This window comes from Tamandua tetradactyla, chromosome 7, assembly GCF_023851605.1.
Source record: "Tamandua tetradactyla isolate mTamTet1 chromosome 7, mTamTet1.pri, whole genome shotgun sequence".
In the NCBI taxonomy this organism is placed as follows: Eukaryota; Metazoa; Chordata; class Mammalia; order Pilosa; family Myrmecophagidae; genus Tamandua; species Tamandua tetradactyla.
This window is the reverse complement of record NC_135333.1, coordinates 56101962-56109203: the sequence shown is the minus strand read 5'-3', so window position 1 is coordinate 56109203 and position 7242 is coordinate 56101962.

Genomic DNA, 7242 nt, shown 5'->3' with positions numbered 1-7242 from the left:
CGGGGTGAAGTTGGGGTCAAGGCCAGATTGTAGTGGGTGGGGGCAGAGTGTTTGGGACATAACATAGGCAAAGTTGACCCATGAAGTGGGGCAAAGACATGGGGCAGTAGATAGAGGGTGAGAGAGGGTTGAGAGAGAGTTTCTCCAAAGTAGGAGAGACAATCATTTTGAAAGATAATGAAGGATGCTAATAGAGAGGGAGAAGGGAAGTTCAGTAAAGCGTTGAAAAAAGCAAGAGGAGCCCTTGCTGAGGTAGGAGGGGTAGGCTCCAGGCCTTAGGCAGAAGGTTTCATCTGAGGGAGAAAGGACACCTTCTTCACTGCAACAGAAAAGAAGTAGGAAGGGGACAGCTGCAGCTGCAGGAAGTGTGGCTTCATAGCAGGAAACTGATGGAGCCTTATGACTTTTATTTCCTCTATAAAGTAGAAATCAAAATTATCAACTGAGAGCAAGTGGGGAAGAAGTTGTGATGGTTTGAAGCCTTATGTACCCCAGAAAAGATCATGTTTTTAAACCTAATCCATTCCTGTGGCTGCAGACCCATTGTGGGTGAGACCTCTGGTTAGGTTATTCCAGTTGAGACATGTTCCAGGTGGGTCTTAATCCTCTTACCGGGGTCCTAGATAAAGATGAAATTCGGAGAAGCTGAGAGAGAAGAATACACAGAAAACAGAGAAACCACAGAAATGGAGAGGAAGCCACTGAAGCCAGAAGCTGGAAGCAATGAAATCCAGGAGAGAAGGGAGAGACAAGCAGATGTTTCCATGTGTCCTGAGGATTTTATATTTCAAATTTGCATCATAAATTTTATTCCTGATGCGGGACAAGTCCTTCACTCCCAAATGGAATCACATCCTACTCTGGAGGCTCGGAGACTCTCCCTTGATCTCCAGGGAAGTAGTGAGAAGGCAGGTGCTGGAGACTGGGAAGGCTTTACAAAAGTTCCCCACCTTATTGAGAACTCTTCAGGGAGAAAGTATAGCATGTTGATGCCTTGATTTGGATATTTTCATGGCCTCAGAACTGTAAACTTGTAAGTGAATAAATCCCCATTGCAAAGACTACCCTATTTCTGGTATATTACGTTTCAGCAACTTTAGCAAACTAAAACAGGTTGTCTGAAGGCTTGAGGAGGGTGAAATATATAGGAAAGAGAGTTGAGTAGGGACATGAGAAATGGAAGGTCAGTGTTTAGAGCCCAGCTGAGGAAGGAAACCTTGAATGAATAGAGGCACCAATCTGCACTGCAAAGCCATTGTCTTCTGCAGGGCTCGGGCTGCCCAAGTGGAGGAAGCCGTGGGCAGAGAATGGAATACAGCCGGGACTGAGGCTTTATCAAGTGCTAATGTGCAAGCCACAGGCAAAGAGAGTTCAAGGAGTGGCAAGACAGTCGTTGAAATGGTAGAGTATGGGATCTACACTAGAAATGAAGAGAAAGAAGGAGCTCAGAAACAGGAAGTGAAAGTCTCAAAAGATTGCAGTTTTCACTGAAGCTGAAGAACTGATTGGGGAAGCTCACAAGCACGCATAATAAGATAAAAATGAAGAAAAATACTGATGCATGCTACACCTCGATGATTTAATGCTAAGTGAAAGAAGCCAATCACAAAAATCCACATATTATATGATTCCACTCATATGAAAGTCCAGAATAAGGAAATCTAAAGCCAGAAAGTAGATTAGTGTTTGCTTAGGGTTTAGGGGGTGGGTTGAGGGATAGGGCGCCATGGGAGACACAGGGATGGGAGAGGGGAATAAAGGGTATAGGGTTTCTTTTTAAGGTGATGATAATGTTCTACAACTGACTGGGGTGATGACTGCGCATGGCTACGCTTTGAATGGCAGAACTGTACAGGTGTGAGAATTGCATTTCAATAAAGCTGTTAGAACAAAGAGAAAAAGAAATCAAAATAAAAGTAAATAAGAGCAGGAGGATAAATTTGGGGTGGAGGAAAAGCTAGTAGCCAGAAGTACATCACTGGAATGTCATTAATAAGTTATTGGCCATTAACTTGGATTTACACTTCCTAGTGGCCAAAGAGTTTAAGCAGTTAAACCATCAAGCCTATCGTAAAATAAAATGCACAAGTTACTCCAGGAAAAGAAACTGATTTTCCTGGTACTGCAGTTAAAGAATTTCACTTGTAGGCTCTTCTCCAGGACTCTACACCGTAACGTGGATATTGTCTGTAATCGGCACCTCTACAATTAAAGAAATAGTAAGGCGCATTAAATATAGTTTTTTCTTGACGACTGCCTCCCAGGTGAGTCAGGGCATTAACCCCAAAGCACAGTTCAGGAAAAGCTGTTTTCTGCAGGTGAGGTTAAGCAAAACAGGCTAATCCTATAATTCTGGGTGTTTGGGGTCCATCCTGGGATAAAGTCTAGAGTACTGGCTTCCCAAACTTCATGAATGATTAAAATCAGTTGGCAAAGCTTGCTTTGGTCCCTGCTCTGGGCTCCCCAGCCCTCTCTTTTCCATATGTCCAACTTCTACCTCTATTCCTAGGTCAGTGCATCATGCACATACTTCGATGACTTCCGCCGAGTCTAAGCTCCTTCACGTAATATCTGATCGTTTCATGATGCTAATACAAACTCTTAAAAAGTTAACCATCATCCCTGCACGCTGAAGTTACTTTGTGGCAGGGACAATTAATATCATTAATTCTGCATCCTCCATACAGCTCTAAGCACAGAAGGAGATGCATAGTGTAATAAATACTTGATAGTTAATTGATTGACCGGGAAGCTCTTGAGAAAAGGGGATGAAGAGTTAAGTAGCTGCTGAGTTGTGAAAAAATTTACATAAACATGATCTTAAATGCCTCAAAGGAAACCATTGCTGGTCAGGGCAATTGGAAGCCAATATTTTCATAAGAAACACTCTTTTACTGGCCAATGAATTACATTGCAAATGCAAAATGTGCAATTAAGAGACTTTCAATTAAAAACACTTTTGCTGCAATATTTACTTGTGTGCACGGGTGTGCGTGTATGTGTGTAAATGAATATACAAAAACAGACATATACTAGGAAAGTTTTAATCCTTACACCTGTGCACGTTTTCCTTTTTCATAGTAGTGATTTTTACACTTAGTGCAATTGTTGACGTTTAATATGCTAATATTTGAATATATCTTACTGTGGTAGCATGCATTTATTCACAAATATTAAATAGGCTTGGTATAGGGTTGTGAGCAGAATGGCAAGGTCCCTATTCTTAAGACCTATTTTTAAAATGTTGCATTATAAAAATGGATTTGAAATGATCAACACAAGGTCAAAAGAAAGTGTTTTAAGTCTATGCTTATCTATTCAGAAAACACGTCCAGTGATTTTTTTTTTTAATGCACGTATTCCATCTCATGAGGCTCTTTTCCCTTGTCTGATCTAGCATTGTTTGTTGTTAAGCACAACCCCAGACTGTTCAACAGAGCCCCCCGCCCCCCCCCCTGCTCAGAACCGTATCTTGTTTCTTAGGTGCAGATAAATGCACCACTTTGAAACAACACGTTGTAGCCTTAGAGATTTCCAGCTTCAACAATCTAAGTGAGTTTCTTTTTGTTTTCCCTCCTTCTAGCCAGGAACTGGATCAATAAAGTAAAAGTATAATGATTTCCCTTGCTTTATTTTAGTAGGTTATCTGATACTATTTGCTTTTTTTAGTCTTAGTCAATATTGATGTCTACAGGGAGGCTCAGATGATATCTTTTCCCTAAACATGTTTCTGCACAATCCTAAATAAAAAGCCAGCCAAGAGAAAGGTCACTGACTAGGGGTGGTAATTTTTTAAATGGCTCTCAAACATGAGCCTAATTTCTAGAATAAGGACTCCCTTTCTTATTACTGTAAAACGTGATGGCCACGCACCGAGAGCTCGTGGCTGCGTTAACAATCGGGACTCAGCTTTGGGGGTGAGTAATTTAGGTCCTGCTTTGTAACAGGGTCACGTGGGCACCGCGCTCAGGGGAGACCCTGAAGCGCGTCGCTGACGGCTCAGGAATGGATTTTAAATCTCAGGCACAATAAATCGTGTGCATTATCAAACAGGAAGAGTAAAAGAAATCCTTCCGTTCACACTTGGCATTCACAGGCTGTAACAAGTTTATTGCATCGTAGGGGTGCCAAACAATTCCCTTCCTTGTTTCTTAAACCCTCCTCTCCTTCTTTCTTTTCCTCCTTCCTGATTTCTGCAAGTACTTATTTCAAAGAATTAAGACCCTCAAAGAAAAGTTTTGGAGCTTCCTGGTCTGATTGAAAAAATGAGATTCCATATAGAACAATTACCCTCTGATTCTCTTTCTCGGGCTTTTACGCTTCATATCGTTGCAGGGGACCAGCACGTGTGGGTGCGTCTTCCTCCAAATTGGACTTGAGCATAAACCATGACAATGGAACCCAAGAAAGCTTGTCAAATGACTTCTCATCAACGATTAAAAAAAGAAAGATTTGTTTCCCAGGAAGCAATGGCAGGATTTTTGTATCTTAACCTCATGTGTGACCGAGGACAATGGTTGGGACCTCAACTTCATATCTGGAGTGATCTGCAGCTGACCATCACTCTGACCACGTCCAGTGTGTCTGTGGAAGCAATGTAGAAAGTGGGGGAACGCTGTGAATTCAAATCCCAGCGCGGACATTAAATAACGTATGACCTTGAGCAAATCATTTTACCTCTGTTTCCCCATCTGTGAAAAATGGAGGATTTGAATTACACTGATAAGGTTTTGAGGTTCAAAAGTTGTTTGATTTCTGCTTTCATTTCCCACAGGACAAATGGCATAAATTTAAATTTCCTTTGCAACTTATATGTGCAATGGAATGAGATATTTGCTATGTTATAACTGGCAATAGGGGAAAATAAGTGAACTGAATAGATTTATAAGGAAAACTGTGTAGGTGTCACCAATAAAATAAATTTCTCAAAAGCTTTATTCACCAGGTCATCAGCGTTCACATCGTTTCTATTTGGGAAATATCACCTTCCATTACTTGCCTCATAGAAGTGAAATGATGTATGAAAAGGGCTGCTTTCTGAAGCTGCATTTTTAGCACTAGAGCTTACAGTTTTTCAAGCTGCTATTTCTAAAACGTTAAGTATGAAGTGTTATATTTGAAGCAGCTTTCTTTTCTCTTCAATGTTTATGAGACAGACGTTCTACTCATGTGTTCTGCTTCAAACATCAAATTATTTTATCTGTCCAAAGGTTAAAACGCAGCACGCAGTCCTTACAGACTTGTATCTATCTATTTATTAAATAAAATCTTACCTCTCCTTACTTTTTCCTAAATTTTTATTAACAGAATGAAGTACGGATTCCCTTTTGTGCAGATTTGAAAATATTACGTACCCCAGAATAGCCATGTTTTAATTCTGACTCAATCTTGTGGAGGTTCAATCTTCTTTTCATCTAATTCAATACTGGAGGTTGGGAACTTCTGATTAGATTATCTCCATGGAGTTGTGACACACTCAATTGTGGGTATGATCTTGATTTTTTAAAACTTTTTTTTTATTGGATAATATAACATATATACAAATCAAAGAAAGAAAAAAGAAATAATGTTCAGAGCACTCTTCAACAAGTAGTTACAGGACAGATTCCAGAGTGTGTCATGGGCTACCATACCATCCTCTCAGATTTTTCCTTCTAGCTGCTCCAGAACATTGGAGGCTAGAAGGAATAAGTATTTTTTATCATTACAATCAACTTTTTACTTCTTTTTTGTGAGAAATAGCATATATATAAAAAAGCAATAAATTTCAAAGCACAGCACAATAATTAGTTGTAGGACAGATTTCAGAGTTTGGTATGGGTTACAATTCTACAATTTTAGGTTTTTGCTTCTAGCTGCTCTAAAATACTGGAAACTAAAAGAAATATCAATTTCATGATTCATCAATTATATTCATTTGTTAAACCCTACCTTCTCTGAATATGTAGGTATGATCTTTTGATTAGATGGAGATGTGACTCCACCCCTTAAGGTGGACCTTGATTAGTTTACCGGAATTATTTAAAAGAGGAGACATTTTGGAGAGAGTCAGAGTTTATGAAAACCACAGAATCAGTAGAAACTTCACAGCAGAGCTGACACAGATGCCAACATGTGGAGAACAGAAACACGGATGTTGGGAGATGTTTGGAGTCCAGCAGACATCACCATAAGATGTTAAGCAAGCCAGAACCTGGAGAGAGCCAAGGGAAGCCAAGGGATGAAAGTCAGCCCTGGAGAGGCACAGTGAGGAACCCCCACAGTAACAGAGGCTGAAAGCAATGGAGCCCAGGAACGGAGACCAGCAGATGCCAGCCACATGACTTCCCAGCTGACAGAGGTGTTACTGACCCATCAGCCTTTCTCGAATTAAAATATCTTTCTCTGGATGTCTTAGTTCAGACAATTTTATAGGTTTAGAACTGTAAACTTGTAACTTATTAAATTCCCCTTTTAAAAGCCATTCCAGTCCTGGAATATTGCATTTTGGCAGCTTGCAAACGAACACACCTTTACTACCATATTCCTGCAAGTTTCTGGATTAGCATTTCTTAGCCTGAGGTTTATGGACCCCCACCTAAGCAGCTTACCATCTTCTTCTGAATGATATAAAATAGTTTTTGAACTCTCTGAACAGAGTTAAAAAAGACTTCATGTGCATGTCCATACTTGCACTTTTCTCCTGGCAGAAATTGCAATTTCCATCCCATTCTTCAAGAAGATTATAACTTCCAAAAGGATAAAAATTTGTGATCAAGGTATTCACTTCTAGGACCTGACTTGTTGACAATATAGGATTTCTTTTTTTGTCCACATTCTTAGAGGATGGTGGCTAGGTTGCTTGAACTGAACTAAGATCTTCCTATGAACTGAGTGGCTCGCTTTAAAAAATACCCAGGTTCTGAAATGTTAGCTTTGTGAATTAGAACTAGAACCAGTCCCAGGAGATGGAAAGTGCTCTGTGCTCTTGTACTAAGTACCTCTTGTGACCCATTTGGTACAAAGGTAACATGGTCCAGGTCTTAAGAAAATCCTTTTGTAGAGTGAATTTATAGATGATAATGAACATCCTGGGGTCTTCAGCCTCTCCTGTTTTAATCACATGGTTTACTTTTTTGAGGGGTGAGGGTGGGGTAGTGTTAATTTGCCAGCTGCCAGAAGGCGATATACCAGAACTGGAATGGCTTTTAAAAGGTGGAATTTAATAAGTTATAAGTTTACAGTTCTGAGGAAGTGAAAGTG